The following is a 16859-nucleotide window of genomic DNA, read 5'->3' as shown; positions in this document are numbered from 1 at the left end:
TTTTAGGAGGGTGCCCACCGTCTGCCATAGCTCTTGTGCGTAGGGGCAATCCCACAGTAAATGAAACACTGACTCGTTTGGGGCGCATCTTTCTCTGGGACATCTAGCACTAGCCACCAGCCCCCTATGATGCTGAAAAGCTCTCGTAGGGAGACATTGGTGAACAACCTGCCAAGCTAAATCCTTTTGTGAGTTGCTAAGTGCAGGACAGGCCACGTTGTTCCACACCAGGCGGCACCTGGAGATGGAAAAATTAGACACATCCTCCATCTCCTCATGTCCCTTACAAATAACTGTTAACTTACGTTGATCAAATAAAAGCTGACGATCAACTTGGGTCAGATCATATTCTGAAATGACCTTCTCCAAGATCTTGTAATGCTTAGGGGGAGATAAGAGAAAAGGACAATTAACAGTCATACTGAAGTTCAACTTTCGGAAAAGAAACCCAGTTGTATATCTAAGAAAACAAGAGAAAGCCCCAACATTATTCAAGCTTTTGCAACAAAATACAAAAAACTTGATAAATAAAAACAATTTTAAATCAGGGAACCCTTTACCCCCATTTTTCTTGCTTTTACATACCACCTCCCTCCTCAATTTCTCCATTTTGGATCCCCACAGAAAATAAAACATGGGCTTCATAAGTCTTTTAAGATACAGAGAATTAGGGGGAAAAACCATAGCGGCATACAAAATGATAGGAAGCAAAACCATTTTAATTACAAGAATCTTGCCCTCCATTGTTAGTTTTCGAGTTTGCCATAAAGAGATCTTCTGATTTAATTTATTCAAAACCAAATCCCAGTTTTCAATACCATCATTAGCAGGATTAAACAAGACACCCAGGATCTTGATTCCTACTGTTTGTGTTGGAACCCTAGGCAGATCTGACTCCCATTGACCCATAATCATACAGTCACATTTATTTATATTCAACTTAAACCCAGACCCAGCACTAAAAATTTCAGTAATTAGAATTGCTCTGTTAATAGATGCTGAGCTAGTGCCATATACAGATATGTCATCCATATATCCAATGGCTTTAACTTGTTGTCCACCCCCACCCGGAATAAAAATGCCCCTAACCACCTTGTCCCGACGCAGCAGGCACAACAGTGGCTCAATGGAGCAGACAAATAAAAGTGGGGACATGGGGCAACCTTGTTTAACACCGGAAAGAAGCTCCACCTCTCTAGTTAAAAAACCATTGACTAAAATCCGGGCAGATGACTGTTTGTATAAAAGCACAATTTTCTGAATAAAAGAATCAGGGAACCCCATCTTTCCCATAACTTTAAAAAGATAAAAGTGGGAGACCCTATCAAACGCTTTCATAAAATCCAAAGATAAAATAGCTAGTGGCTGTTTTCTATCTTTTTGAAACCAGATAAGATCACGAATTAGGTTTAGATGCTCCCAGATTGATCTCCCGGGGACACCACACACCTGATCTGGATGAATTACATTTTTAATAACTGCTTTAAGACGACCAGCAACAACTTTAGCTAAAATCTTGTAGTCTGTATTTAATAGTGAAATAGGCCTCCAGTTCTCCAACTTTGATTTATCACCTTTCTTAAAAATTAATGTAATCATACTTTTACGCCATGAATATGGTAATAAATCAGCCTTAGAGGCTTCACAAACTACTTGTATAAAATCCTCCTTAATTAGATCCCAAAAGCAAAGATAAAATTCAATAGGAAGGCCATCTGATCCAGGAGCCTTACCTTTATTAAAACTCTTAAGGGTCTCTTCAATTTCACTGGGTAAAAGTTCTTTAGCTAAAAAAATCTGGTCATCTTTATTTAAAAACTGGGATAAAACATTAAGATTCTCTGTAAAAGCAGGTTCATCAGCATTTTTAATACTAAAAAGATCTCTATAAAAATTAGCAGTATGCTCTAAAATGCCCTCAGTGGAAGATTGTCCTTCTAGCTCAGTAATCACTTGTTTTTTGTCACTCATTTTTTTAAAGAAAAACCTTGAGCAGGTCTCACCCTCTTCCAAATATTTCACACGGGCATTAAATATAATTTCTTTACCCTTTTGTTCCAGGAATTTTTGGATTTCTGTCTGGATCTTGGCAATCTCACCATCCACACCAGGCACTCCCCACCCCTTAAGCTTATGGAGAGTTTGCATCCTGACATTAAAATCTTTAAAACATTTCCTTTTTTCACGTGCCTTCCTTTTACCAATTTTAATAAAAAATTCTTTAATACGGGTTTTAACACACTCCCACCACCCCAACATACTCTGATTTGGGTGTTTCCGTCTTCTCCAACTCTCATACTTTGCATAAAACTCCGCCCTTACCAGTTCGTCTTCTAATAAGAGCACATTCAATTTCCACATACCTTTTCCAACTTTTGCTTCCTGTGGAGTTTGCAATACATTGTATAGTAATACATGATCAGAAAAAATATTTTCTATTAGACCAGCATTCCTAGGTTTAAAAACATCAGAAGAGGAAAAAATAAAATCAATACGAGATGACATCCCTCTACCCCTCCATGTATGCCCAGGGTCAGTAGGGTAGGACTTTCTCCAAGCATCTAATAATTTGAGGTCCGTTGTCAAATGTTTTAACAGACTGGATGTTTTGTCTGTTCTTCCATTAGTATCACCTCCACTCCTCCCCTCCCCCAACATGACACAGTTAAAATCCCCTCCCACTATCACAGGGGACGGACCTGATAAAAACAAAGGGATGACATTAAAAAGGGAAGCACGCTCATTTTTCTCTGGGGATGCATAAACATTAATAAGACGACAGGTAAAACCATTTAAAATAACATGAGTTGATAAGGCACGACCTGGAACTATTTCAGTGATGGATAAAACATTAACATTTTGACATTTGAATAAAATCCCAACCCCGGCAGCTTTATTTTCATTTGACCCTGACCAAATAGAGGGTCCTGCTGACCAGTCCATTTTTAAGTTGGGGTATGACAAATCGTGATCAATACCGCATTCTTGCAGGAAAAAAATGTCAAAGTTCAGAGTCATTAACCAAGCAAACAAAGCAGCCCGACTAACAGGGCTCTTTAGGCTTCTCACATTTAGTGAGGCAACACGGATTTCTGCCATGTTAGGTGTTTTTTATTGATTCATTATACTCTGAATCTGAATCAATAATTTGTGACAGAGAAGGTGAAGGAAGGGATGACACAGTTCGTAAACTGTCCGTTTCATCTGAGTCCGTGAAATCCTCAATTAAGTTAGTCCCCTCTGGGCTGAGAATTTTTGCAGCACTAGATAGAAAGACTTTACGGGACATCTGAGGCAGGTTATGCTCCTCCTGCGCCTCTTCACGACTTCTCTTACCACTGGCGCTGAGATCCATCCGATCCTCCGAATCCACCCGATCTCAACCAGGCACTGCAGCAGGTGGAATACCCGCAGACCCTCCAGGAGCACCAAGGGACATCATCTCCGGAGCAGGATGACCATCAGGACCAGCAACAGGTTCACCAACCACTGCACGACCTCTATCATCCAGGCAGGCAACAGGACATCCATCAGGAATGGTTCCAGGACATCCATCTGGACTGGCATCAGGACATCCATCTGGACTGGCATCAGGACATCCATCTGGACTGGCATCAGGGCATCCGTCTGGGTTGGCATCAGGACATCCATCTGGATTGGCATCAGGGCATCCGTCTGGATTGGCATCAGGGCATCCATCTGGATTGGCATCAGGGCATCCGTCTGGACTGGCATCAGGGCAGACATCTGGTCCAACATCTGTGCTGGCATCAGCAGGGGCATCTGGATGGACATCTGGATTGGTACCAACAGCTCCAGATTTTCGCCTCTTTTTTGGTTCCCTCTCATTTCCGCTCTGAGAAGGTGCCATCTCCCCACCAGGTGAAACCTGGACCCCTGCAGGAGTAGGCAAAGGCGTGACCTCGGCTACAGAGTCCGGGTTTTTCCGCAAAGGTACCGACTGAGCATCGACTGAGTCAGACTGTTTTTGACCTTTAGTAATGTCCACAAAGCTTTTTCTGGGGTCACCTGGGCTGACCCTGCTGGTATCAGCAGGAACTCCTGCGGAGCTAGCCGCAGGCGCCCGAGAGCCACCACGAGACCTTGTCCGCATCGGACAATTACTGAACAGGTGAGTAGACATTCCGCACCCACTGCAGGTCTTACTGTTCTTACAGTCCTTTGAGGCATGACCCCATTGTCCACAATTGTGGCACTGACTCATCCGCTCGTTCTTACAATCGCTCTGCATGTGACCAAGGTCACCACACCTACGACACCTGAATGGTTGTCCATCATAGAAGAGGTAGCCATGGTCTCTTCCCAGCACCACTGTGGAGGGGGGGTGCATAAGGCCTTCTATACCCCCAGGGTCAAGTCTGAAGCGTACCATAAAGCGTCGTTTCCCATTCCAGAAACCGATCCGACCTATGACGTTCCCCGTAAATCTGACAGATGTACAATATCTGCTCAGAAAAAGCTCAATATCATCTGTGGACACATGGGGGTTAAACATGTATACCACAAGGGGAACGTCAACTCCGCCATAGAGACCCGTAAAAATCACTCCGTCCAACAGCTTGCTGTTACGGTGGCCCTTAACGCATTCGTAAAAGTGCTGGCAGGCAACCTTGGTCGAGAACGTGAGAATATATGTACTCTGCCCCTTCTCCTGCAGGCAGTAAACATCATGATCTTTCACGTTCAACAGGTCTCTCAAAATCTGTACATAGAACTCACGGGGGTTGTCATATCCGACGTGGCTTGCTGGAACCTCGATACGCACCGAGTTCCTGATCTGGCCGGAGCCAGTGGAAAATTGAAATGAACAAGGCATCTCAACAAAGTGGCAAAGGCTTACCGTCACTACGGGCTCGGCCTTTCGCCTGGGGATCGCAACTTGTTGTCCGGGGACTAACCAGCTCCCTAATAGCAGCAGGGGGGTGAAGTCCCACCAAAAGGTGAGACGATCCCCCCAGGCCAAGGAGCCGGGTACCCCGGGCACCTCTCAGCCAAGACCAAGGCAGCAACCGTTAGATCACTGCACCTGTTCTCAGCCAAAAGGCCGAGAAGCGATAACCAGAATTGGTTTCGGCCTACGGTGCCACCCTCGGATCCTGAAAAGTCCATTTGTGGAGATGGCCACCTGGACTCCCGTTAAGAAGACATATTGTCAACCTCTAGATCCCTTACATGCCTGCACTTTTCGGCTTGCTGCTGCAGCAATCCACGCGTTTTAGATCTGCATGACTCCAACTATTTTAGCACAGCACCCTCACCCCCTGCTGTTCCCACCCGCCTCAACACCGGTGGAAGGGAGGAGAACCAATTAAGGGGGGGACGAGCAGCTGTCTACCCTTAGCAGGAGTGTTGCTGATTACTTACCTTTCCTGCTGCTGCTGGCTGTCCAGCAGCAGACTGAAGGTGGCTGCTGCCGTGCGCTGGTATATAAAGGCTCAGAGCCTATTATGACACGCGCAGCCAGTGTTCCATTGCCACATTCCATCTACTGCAGGCAGGATACCTGGCTGGTTGAACGGCACTGAGAAGCTCACAGAGACCGCCATAAGCAACAGTTTAAAAGAATGCCACAGACTAATCAACCAAACTTTTTGGGTTAGGTTATTTTTTATAGTCTGCAGGCATTAAATGAAAGAAGTCGGTGTTCCACCAGAGGGAGACAACGTTTCAGAAAAGGCATTGGAGCAAGCTAAAAAAGACATTTTAAGTGCAGCAGAGTAACCAGCGCACATACCTGTTAGCTCAGGTGAGTTTAAATGGCTGCTGTTGATAACAAGGGCATTTGCTAAATAGATGGTGTGTGTGCAACAACATACTGAAAGAACAATTATATTGTGCAGCTTATCTCACCACCTGTAATTAGTTAGGTGAAAGCTCCAAAATGCTTGCCTAATATGGCTGTTTATCCAAAAGGAAGTAAAGAGGGAGAGCTAGATAGATAGCATTGCATTACAGTACATGGCTATGCAATGCAGAGTTGCTGAAGTTGAACCAAAATGAGTTTGTCATCTGGCTTCTGCAACTTTTAACATGAAAAATACAATGAGGAGAAGAAAAGCAAAGCCAAAAAGTCCATCCAAAAATCCGACAAACAAGCAAAAGCAACAAAAAGCATTGAATTCAATTCTTTCTGATTTTAGAAACTGCATTAAAGAATGAGTGCACTGGTCCTGGAAATGCTGCAATACCAGGTCAATGCGTGGAGTGGACAGAGCAAGCTCTTTTTACCATCTCCCTGTTCTAAAAATCCATTTAATATATGGTCCCCAGATAGGGGACGTATCAGATATTAAACTGATAAGAACAGATACTACACTTGATCTTAGCCAAAAGGCCGAGAAGCGATAACCAGAATTGGTTTCGGCCTACGGTGCCACCCTCGGATCCTGAAAAGTCCATTTGTGGAGATGGCCACCTGGACTCCCGTTAAGAAGACATGTTGTCAACCTCTAGATCCCTTACATGCCTGCACTTTTCGTCTTGCTGCTGCAGCAATCCACGCGTTTTAGATCTGCATGACTTCAACTATTTTAGCACAGCACACTCACCCCCTGCTGTTCCCACCCGCCTCAACACCGGTGGAAGGGAGGAGAACCAATTAAGGGGGGGACGAGCAGCTGTCTACCCTTAGCAGGAGTGTTGCTGATTACTTACCTTTGCTGCTGCTGCTGGCTGTCCAGCAGCAGACTGAAGGTGGCTGCTGCCGTGCGCTGGTATATAAAGGCTCAGAGCCTATTATGACACGCGCAGCCAGTGTTCCATTGCCACATTCCATCTACTGCAGGCAGGATACCTGGCTGTTTGAACGGCACTGAGAAGCTCACAGAGACCGCCATAAGCAACAGTTTAAAAGAATGCCACAGACTAATCAACCAAACTTTTTGGGTTGGGTTATTTTTTATAGTCTGCAGGCGTTAAATGAAAGAAGTCAGTGTTCAACCAGAGGGAGACAACGTTTCAGAAAAGGCATTGGAGCAAGCCAAAAAAGACATTTTAAGTGCAGCAGAGGAACCAGCGCACATACCTGTTAGCTCAGGTGAGTTTAAATGGCTGCTGTTGATAACAAGGGCATTTGCTAAATAGATGGTGTGTGTGCAACAATATACTGAAAGAACAATTATATTGTGCAGCTTATCTCACCACCTGTAATTAGTTAGGTGAAAGCTCCAAAATGCTTGCCTAATATGGCTGTTTATCCAAAAGGAAGTAAAGAGGGAGAGCTAGATAGATAGCATTGCATTACAGTACATGGCTATGCAATGCAGAGTTGCTGAAGTTGAACCAAAATGAGTTTGTCATCTGGCTTCTGCAACTTTTAACATGAAAAATACAATGAGGAGTAGAAAAGTAAAGCCAAAAAGTCCTTCCAAAAATCCGACAAACAAGCAAAAGCAACAAAAAGCATTGAATTCAATTCTTTCTGATTTTAGAAACTGCATTAAAGAATGAGTGCACTGGTCCTGGAAATGCTGCAATACCAGTTCAATGCGTGGAGTGGACAGAGCAAGCTCTTTTACCATCTCCCTGTTCTAAAAATCCATTTAATATATGGTCCCCAGATAGGGGACGTATCAGATATTAAACTGATAAGAACAGATACTACACTTTATCTTAGCCAAAAGGCCGAGAAGCGATAACCAGAATTGGTTTCGGCCTACGGTGCCACCCTCGGATCCTGAAAAGTCCATTTGTGGAGATGGCCACCTGGACTCCCGTTAAGAAGACATGTTGTCAACCTCTAGATCCCTTACATGCCTGCACTTTTCGGCTTGCTGCTGCAGCAATCCACGTGTTTTAGATCTGCATGACTCCAACTATTTTAGCACAGCACCCTCACCCCCTGCTGTTCCCACCCGCCTCATCACCGGTGTAAGGGAGGAGAACCAATCAATGGGGGGACGAGCAGCTGTCTACCCTTAGCAGGAGTGTTGCTGATTACTTACCTTTCCTGCTGCTGCTGGCTGTCCAGCAGCAGACTGAAGGTGGCTGCTGCTGTGCGCTGGTATATAAAGGCTCAGAGCCTATTATGACACGCGCAGCCAGTGTTCCATTGCCACATTCCATCTACTGCAGGCAGGATACCTGGCTGGATGAACGGCACTGAGAAGCTCACAGAGACCGCCATAAGCAACAGTTTAAAAGAATGCCACAGACTAATCATCCAAACTTTTTGGGTTGGGTTATTTTTTATAGTCTGCAGGCGTTAAATGAAAGAAGTCAGTGTTCCACCAGAGGGAGACAACGTTTCAGAAAAGGCATTGGAGCAAGCCAAAAAAGACATTTTAAGTGCAGCAGAGTAACCAGCGCACATACCTGTTAGCTCAGGTGAGTTTAAATGGCTGCTGTTGATAACAAGGGCATTTGCTAAATAGATGGTGTGTGTGCAACAATATACTGAAAGAACAATTATATTGTGCAGCTTATCTCACCACTAGTGTTGAGCGATACCTTCCGATATCAGGAAACATCGTATCGGATTGGATCGGACCGATACTCAAAAAGTATCGGATATCGCCGATTCTGATACCGGAAACCAATGCAAGTCAAGGGGACACTAATATCGGAATGAAAATAAACCCTTTCTTTCCGTGTAGGTTAATTCTACATGAAGTAAAACAACTAAGAATAATGTAGAATGTATTATGCGAAAAGCCGGCAATTCATCAGCGGCATACACCTGTACCCGACTATTTACAACAGAAAGAATAGAGCTTCACACATAGATTAGATAGATAGAAACATGTCAGTCACATATATATGAAGTACAGTGACAGTGTTGCTTACTGTACTTGTCATTTAGTGTAAAGGATTTATTTAAAAAAATAATAGTGTTTTCATGCATGAGGTGAGCCGAGTTCATTGGACATGACCTCACCTCATGCACGTCACTGACAGCGTGGGAAAATTCTCCTGCACTCAGCGCTTCAGCATGAGAATTCCCCCACGCTGTCAGTGACGTGCATGAGGTGAGCCGAGTTCATTGGACATGAACTCGGCTCATCTGGATGCCGTCACAGCGAGACACTGAGGAGCGCAAGCAAGCCTGCGCTTCTCAGTGTCTGAGGGATGACAGGCTGGATGGCAGCGTTCTGCTGCGGTCCAGCCTGTCATCTCGATGTAGCAGAGCTGAAGCTGTCGTGGGATCCATGGGAAGGTAAGGATGAGGTTGGTTTATTATTTTTCTTTTATTGCAGGAGATCATTGGCTTCAGCTGGAATTGGCGTGATGGTAAGTATAGTTTAATTTAGAACAATAAAGAATTGTGTCTTTATTTCAATTAAAGGACTTTATTCTGGGTGTTGTGTTTTTTTTAAATACTTTACTAGAAATTCATGGTGGTCATGTCTAATATTGGCGTGACCCCATGAATTTCGGGCTTAGGGCCAGCTGATAATGCCAAGCTGGCTTTAACCCCTTTATTACCCAGTGAGCCACCGCACCAGGGCCCTGGATGAGTTGGGTACAGCGCCAGAAGATGGCGCTTCTATGAACGCGCCATTTTCCGGGGCGGCTGTGGACTGCAATTTGCAGCGGGTGGGGCCCAGAAAGCTTGGGCCTCCCTGCGCTGCAGATTCCAGCCCCCAGCTGCCTAGTTGTACCTGGCTGGACACAAAAATAGGGCGAAGCTCTACGTATTTTTTTTTTTAATTATTTCATGAAATTCATGAAATAATTAAGAAAAAAAGGGCTTCCCTATATTGTTGTGTCCGGCCAGGTACAAATAGGCAGCTGGTGGTTAGGGGCAGCCCGTTCCTGCCTGCTGTACCTGGCTGGACCCAAATATAGTGCGAAGCTCCACGTCAATTTTTTTTTAAATTATTTCATGAAATAATTTTTTAAAAAAAGGGCTTCCCTATATTGTTGTGTCCGGCCAGGTACAAATAGGCAGCTGGTGGTTGGGGGCAGCCCGTTCCTGCCTGCTGTACCTGGCTGGACACAAATATAGGACGAAGCCCCACATCAATTTTTTTAAAATTATTTCATGAATTTCCTGAAATAATTTAAAAAAAATTGACGTGGGGCTTTGCACTATATTTGTGTCCAGCCAGGTACAGCAGGCAGGAACGGGCTGCCCCCAACCACCAGCTGCCTATTTGTACCTGGCCGGACACAACAATATAGGGAAGCACTTTTTTTCTTTATTATTTCATGAATTTCATGAAATAATTAAAAAAAAAAATACGTGGGGCTTCTCCCTATTGGTGTGTCCAGTCAGGTACAACTAGGCAGCTGGGGGATGGAATCTGCAGCGCAGGGAGACCCCAGCTTTCTGGGGCCCCCCCCCGCTGCAAATTGCAGTCCGCAGCACCCCGGAAAATGGCGCGTTCATAGAAGCTGGATGCTGTACCTGGCTGGCATACAAAAATATGGCAAAGCCGACGTCAAAATTTTTGGGAAAAATTGATTAAAAAATAAATAATAATTTAGGGACTGCATCTTTATTAACTCCTCAAATGTCATTTAGTGTTAAAATAAAGGATTTATTTAAAAAAAAAATTGGCATGGGATCCCCCATAATTTTAGTCTCTAGCGGAGGTTAAGCACACAGCTGGGGCAGATGTTTGAAGCCTGGGAAGGGGGTAATACCCACGGAGCTTCCCAGACTACTAATATCAGCCCCCAGCTGAATACCTAGCCTTTACTAGCTATTAAAATGGGGGACCCCCCAAAAAAAATGACGTGCGGTCCCCCCTATTTTAATAGCTAGCAAAGGCTAGGCATACAGCTGGGGGCTGATATTAATAGCCCAGGAAGGGTGCCATGAATATTGGCCCCCTCCCAGGCTAGAAACACCAGCCATCAGCCGCCCCAGAAATGGCGCATCCATAGGATGCGCCAATTCTGGCACTTAGCCTCGCTCTTCCACGCTGCCCTGGTGCGGTGGCAGGGGGTAATAGGGCTGGGGTTCATGTCAGCGCCAGCTGCCATGAAGCCCAGGTTAGTAATGATGGGCGTCTATAAGACACCCCCATTACTAACCTACAAAGTGTTAAAAAGAAAAAACACACACTACACCCAGAAAAAAATAATTTATTTGAAATAAAACACACCATTTTATTTAATTCTTAGTTTACTAAAAAAAAATAGTTACCTGTCCACGTTCCTGCCCTGATCTCCCATGCACAGCTGTCACATCTGGAGATGGTGACAGCTGTGCATGGCTGCTGTAAGCTCACACTGCCGGGAACACGTCCGCTCCCGGCAGCGGGAGCCCCTGACTGAGGTCACCGGAGTGCATATAGTCAGCGCAGCTCCGGAGACCTCCTTTACGGCACTGCTGTACCGTGGGAATTTCTCACGATACAGCAGGGCCGTAAAGCAGCTAACCGGAGCAGCGCTGCCTGAACTCCGGTGAACCCGCTTATGCAATGACGGAGCTGCTTTACGGCCCCGTCATTCTAGCGGCGGCGGCGGTTCAGAGCGGTCACATTCTATGTGGCTGCTCTAAACTGGAGATCTTCGTGGGACACTCGTGGACTACTACGGAGGGGTAAGGATAAGGTTGTGGTTTATTATTTTATATTTTATTACAGGAGATCGATGGCTTCGGGGAATTAGGTGTCTAGGTGAGTATAGGTGTAGTTTTTATTTTTTACTTTATTTTAGGTGGCGATCGGCGGGGACAGGTAATGCATGAACTAATTTATTTTAGGTAACCACTGGCCACCAATGACATGAATTTAAAATTTATTGGGGACACAGTAGGGCAATTTAAATAGCAGGATCAGGCTGATGGGAACTACTGCTCCCATCGAGCTGATCCTGCTGGCACGAGTGGACGGGGACAGACATAGGCCGATGGGAGTAGTAGTGTCACATCGGCCTATGTCTGCCTGCACGCACACACCCCCAGACATCGCACAGACACCGCACACATCGCACAGACACCGCACACACCCGCACACATCGCACAGACACCGCACACACCCCCAGACATCGCACAGACACCGCGCACACCCGCACACATCGCGCACACCCGCACACATCGCACAGACATCCGCACACACCAATCATGACCGGTCTGGGAGGTGAGGCTGACCTGTGCGACCGTGGGAAAGTTCATGTGAGTTCATGCAATGCAGTCAAGCATGAACTCACATGAACCCTCTGAGGGCACCGCGGCGACTTCAAATGAACAGCTGATCGGCATCACCTGATACCTCAGCTGTTCATTTGAAATAACCGGCAGGAAAGCGCAGCACAGAACGGGAAAGCCGGCGGTGAAGTCTTTTCCCTGCCGGCTTCCCCGCCCGGGTCCTTCGCTCCCCGCTCCTTGGTGCTGCGCTCCCCGCCCGGTCCTAACTTACGATCGGGATGGGAGGTGGCGAGGGGAGCGGAGGATCGGGGTGGGAGGCTGCGGGGAAGCAGTATGGGGCTGTGTGATTGTTTAAAAGCCGGCGGCTTTTTACCGCCCGCCGGCTTTTAAACAATCAGGAGAATTCTCTCACGCTAGGATGGCATTCTGATGACAGGCTGGATCTCAGCTGAGCGCTGCCATCCAGCTTGTCATCCTTCAGAGACACTGCAGAGCGCAGGCATTATGGGAACTTCCGATTCCGGTATTCGATATTGTAAAAGTATCGGAATTAAGTATCGGAACTCCGATACCGCGAATATCGGCCGATACCCGATATTTCAGTATCGGAATGCTCAACACCTACTCACCACCTGTAATTAGTTAGGTGAAAGCTCCAAAATGCTTGCCTAATATGGCTGTTTATCCAAAAGGAAGTAAAGAGGGAGAGCTAGATAGATAGCATTGCATTACAGTACATGGCTATGCAATGCAGAGTTGCTGAAGTTGAACCAAAATGAGTTTGTCATCTGGCTTCTGCAACTTTTAACATGAAAAATACAATGAGGAGAAGAAAAGCAAAGCCAAAAAGTCCATCCAAAAATCCGACAAACAAGCAAAAGCAACAAAAAGCATTGAATTCAATTCTTTCTGATTTTAGAAACTGCATTAAAGAATGAGTGCACTGGTCCTGGAAATGCTGCAATACCAGGTCAATGCGTGGAGTGGACAGAGCAAGCTCTTTTACCATCTCCCTGTTCTAAAAATCCATTTAATATATGGTCCCCAGATAGGGGACGTATCAGATATTAAACTGATAAGAACAGATTTTTGCGTTTATATTTAAAATATCGTAGTCTTTATCTTTTCTTCAGAGCTTTAAAATAACATCTTCCATAGGTGATAGTTCCATGTACTCAGGGCTCTTTTCTTTCCAAGCTTCTTCATATCCATTAGGTAGTACATATAAATTTCACTTAATGCCAGTCTTATACAGTCTTTGACTTCTATATAGTCTCTTTTAAACAACAATATGTTTCTGGTCTTCCATAGAGCACTTTTAACACAACTCAAAGTGCACCATAAAACTCTCTCTTTTTCTTTCGTCATGTTTGGTAAAATCCCGTATAAAACCACTTCATGACTTAAAAAATTAAGACCAGATAAAAATTTTAAAAGCTCACCACAGTCTTTCCACACTTGTTGTGCAAAATCGCAATTCCAAATAAGGTGCATAGTAGTCTCATCATTATTGCACTGATGCCTCGGGCAGGTTTGTATAGTGCTAAGTCTTCTTTTATACTGGAAATCACGAGTCGGTAAACATTCCTGCACAATCATCCAAGCTAAGTCTTTATGTTGATTCATCAGGTAAGGTGCATTTGTTAAATTCCATATTTTAGCGACTCTGCTATATGAATAATGGCTTATGGGCGTCAAGGTTTCTTTCTTTTTTAATTGCTGCAGCAGCTTCCTTGCATTCTTCAATGTCTCCATCTCTAAAGAATCTAGGCCATATAATCTGATAACTTTCTCCAGGATGGCATATTGTTGTGGAGGTGATAACAACACTGGGCTTGTTAAAGAAATGGATATCCACTTTCGCCTTCTAAAAATGTGGCCAGCTGCATATCTTAAAAAATGTGCCCAAGGGCTTGAAGCAAACATATATTTAAAACAGAGGCTAAAAAACTTGGAGTATAAAAACAGTTTGACGTTGGGAACATCCTTACCACCAAGGTGGTGCATCTTGTACATTGTTTCTCTCTTCACCTTTCCGAACTTAGAGTTCCACACAAATTCAAACAGCATTCTCTGTAATCTTCTCGCTGTAAGGTCACTTGGGGGATAAACATAACTGAGATATAGCATGACAGGAAGCAGAAGGGCCTTAATAATTAAAACTTTACCTTCGATTGTTAATTTTCTTAATTTCCAAAAGTCAATCTTCTTCTGTATTTTCTCCCTTACTCCATCCCAGCTCTTCATTCCATCATTCTGTCGATCAAAAATCACGCCCAGAATTTTAATCTTCTCTGACTGCATCGGGAGATCAGGGATGGACACATCCGCCCAATTGCCACGGACAAAACAATCACATTTCTCAATGTTTAACTTAAAACCTGAGGCTTCACAAAAAAATTGGTAGTTCTTATGGCTCTCCTGAGAGCAGCAGGTGATGAATAAAAAATAGTAATATCGTCCATGTAGCCCATTACCTTCACATCTCTTCCATGTCCTCCAGGGATAGGGACACCTTTAATCACTTTATCCTCTCGTAGCATAGATAAAAGAGGCTCTATTGCACATATAAATAGCACTGGGGACAAAGGGCAGCCTTGCTTCACACCTGAATGCAAAAACACTTCTTTAGACAAAAATCCATTGATTAAAATTTTACTAAAAGAGTTCTTATATAAAAGTGCCACTTGCTTGATAAACATTTCAGGGAAGCCCATTTTTTTTAAAACCAACCATAAAAAACAATGAGAGACACGATCAAAAGCCTTTTGAAAATCCAACGATAAAATTGCTAAGTCTTGCTTCCTGGATTGCTGGTACCATATGACATCGCGGATGGTATTGAGATGCTCCGCAACTCCTCTTCCTGGCACCCCACATACCTGGTCTTCATAAATAACTTTGGATAAAACTTTTTTAAAACGGTTCACTAAAATTTTGGACATCAACTTGTAATCAACATTCAACAGTGTGATTGGTCTCCAGTTTGCCAGATGGGATTTGGCTCCTTTTTTAAAAATCAGGGAGACCAGACCACTTCTCCAAGATATCGGCAGGATATCACACTTAAAAGCTTCCTTGATTACTAAAAACAAGTCGGGTTTTAAAAAATTCCAAAATTCACGATAAAATTCAACAGGCAAACCGTCAGAACCAGGGGTTTTCCCATAGGAAAAACTTTTGATAGCAGCATCTACTTCCGACAAGGTGACTTCAGTACATAACAATTCTTGGTCTTCGCGGCTCAGACTATTTTTAATGAATTAAGGGCATCTTCAGTAAAAGACTGGTCTATAGTTTTCTCATTATAAAGCTGCTGATAAAACTGGTGAGCTTGGTTGAGCATACCTTCAGTTGTAGTTTCACCCTCTAATTCTGTTATCATTTCCTTAGCAGCAACTACTTTTTTAAAAAAAAAACCTTGAGCACTTTTAATTTTTCTCCATCACTTCAATTTTTGAGTTATAAATTATTTCCTCACCCTTCGACTCTATACTCTTTTTAATTTCTTTTTTTGTTGCTTCAATTAAATCGTCCATTTCAAGTCCCACATCTCTTAGTTGATAACAGGTCTGCAATTTAGTAATAAGCCTCTTGTGCCAAGCGGACTTTTCTCTTGCATTGGCTATGCTGACCTTGATAAAAAAACTTTTTATCTTCATCTTGCTGTATTCCCACCATTCTAGCAGAGTTAAAAATTTTTGTTGTTTTGTTCTTAAATAATTAAAAAACGCTTTAAAATCTGTTCTTACCTTAGGATCTTGTAACAATGTTGTATTTAGCCTCTACTCCTCTTGCCTTGACAAGCCCAGGCAATTCTAACTCTGATAGCAGCATCTTATGATCTGAAAAAATGTTTGGGATTAAGACAACAGATTTGACATTCACATATTGGGACATGAAAATAAAATCGATACGAGATTTAGAAGAAGAGTTCTCCCACGTATAGCCGGGATCATTACTATGGATCTTTTTCCAGGAGTCTCTAAGAAAAAAATCAGTTAACAAATCCTTTAGTTGTTTCTCTGTTTTGTCTTTTTTAGGAACGGTGGAACTCCCGCTTCTCCCTTCACCAGGCAAGACACAATTGAAATCCCCACAGAACATCAGAGGCGATGAACCAGGTAGGTAATATTGCACATCCTCAAACAACTGATGTCTCTCTACCTTCACAGGAGAAGCATAAATGTTCAAAAGTCTAAAGTCCACACCTTTAAAACTAATATTTAAGAAAAGAGCACGTCCAGAAGAAATGTCCACAAAAGAGTTGATTTTAAAGTCATGCGACCTAAAAAGCACTCCAATGCCAGAGGAACGATTTTCATTGTCTCTGGACCAGATAGAGGGCCCCTGAGGCCAATCTTTTCTTAGGTCTGCATAGTTCATATCAAAGTCAATGTTACATTCTTGCAAACAAAAGACATCACAGTCCACCGTTGACAGGTAGGAAAACAAAGCAGCCCTTCTCGTAGGGCCCCTTATACTCCTCACATTGAGCGAGGCTACTTTACTTAACGAGGTCATGACAGGATAGTTCAGGTCACACTACTGTCAGAATCAGACATAAAGCCCACCGATGTTAACGGGCTCTGCACTTCTGAGTCCAAAAAGGAAATGTTTATAGGGTCTGAAGGCCTTGGCTCCTCAGGAGGGGCCGCGGGAGCCATTGGCTTGTATTGCAGAAGACTTGGTTTTAATGGACACTTCTTGGAAGTCTCCCTGGCCACATTCTCATTAGACCTATCGTCTGTTTTCCTTTTCCTACGGGTTTCCAGCTCCATTGCTTCTTCCTCCGAGCTAA

The 16859-nt window shown here is 44.0% G+C and overlaps 2 non-coding genes and 1 pseudogene across 2 annotated transcripts; all 3 read right to left on the bottom strand.

Annotated features, from left to right (window-relative positions):
- Positions 1-6175: 6175 nt before the first annotated feature.
- LOC141219337 (U2 spliceosomal RNA) lies at positions 6176-6367 on the bottom strand. Its single transcript, XR_012287870.1, has one exon. It is a non-coding gene; the product is annotated as a U2 spliceosomal RNA (small nuclear RNA).
- Positions 6368-7465: 1098 nt separating this feature from the next.
- Positions 7466-7656, bottom strand: LOC141219338 (U2 spliceosomal RNA). The gene has a single exon (XR_012287871.1). It is a non-coding gene; the product is annotated as a U2 spliceosomal RNA (small nuclear RNA).
- Positions 7657-12991: 5335 nt separating this feature from the next.
- On the bottom strand, positions 12992-13168 carry LOC141219349 (U2 spliceosomal RNA; annotated as a pseudogene).
- Positions 13169-16859: the final 3691 nt, after the last annotated feature.

This window comes from Phyllobates terribilis, unplaced genomic scaffold, assembly GCF_046119375.1.
Source record: "Phyllobates terribilis strain yellow unplaced genomic scaffold, ASM4611937v1 Scaffold_264__1_contigs__length_2628131, whole genome shotgun sequence".
NCBI lineage: Eukaryota > Metazoa > Chordata > Amphibia > Anura > Dendrobatidae > Phyllobates > Phyllobates terribilis.
This window is presented reverse-complemented; position numbering and strand designations above follow the sequence as displayed.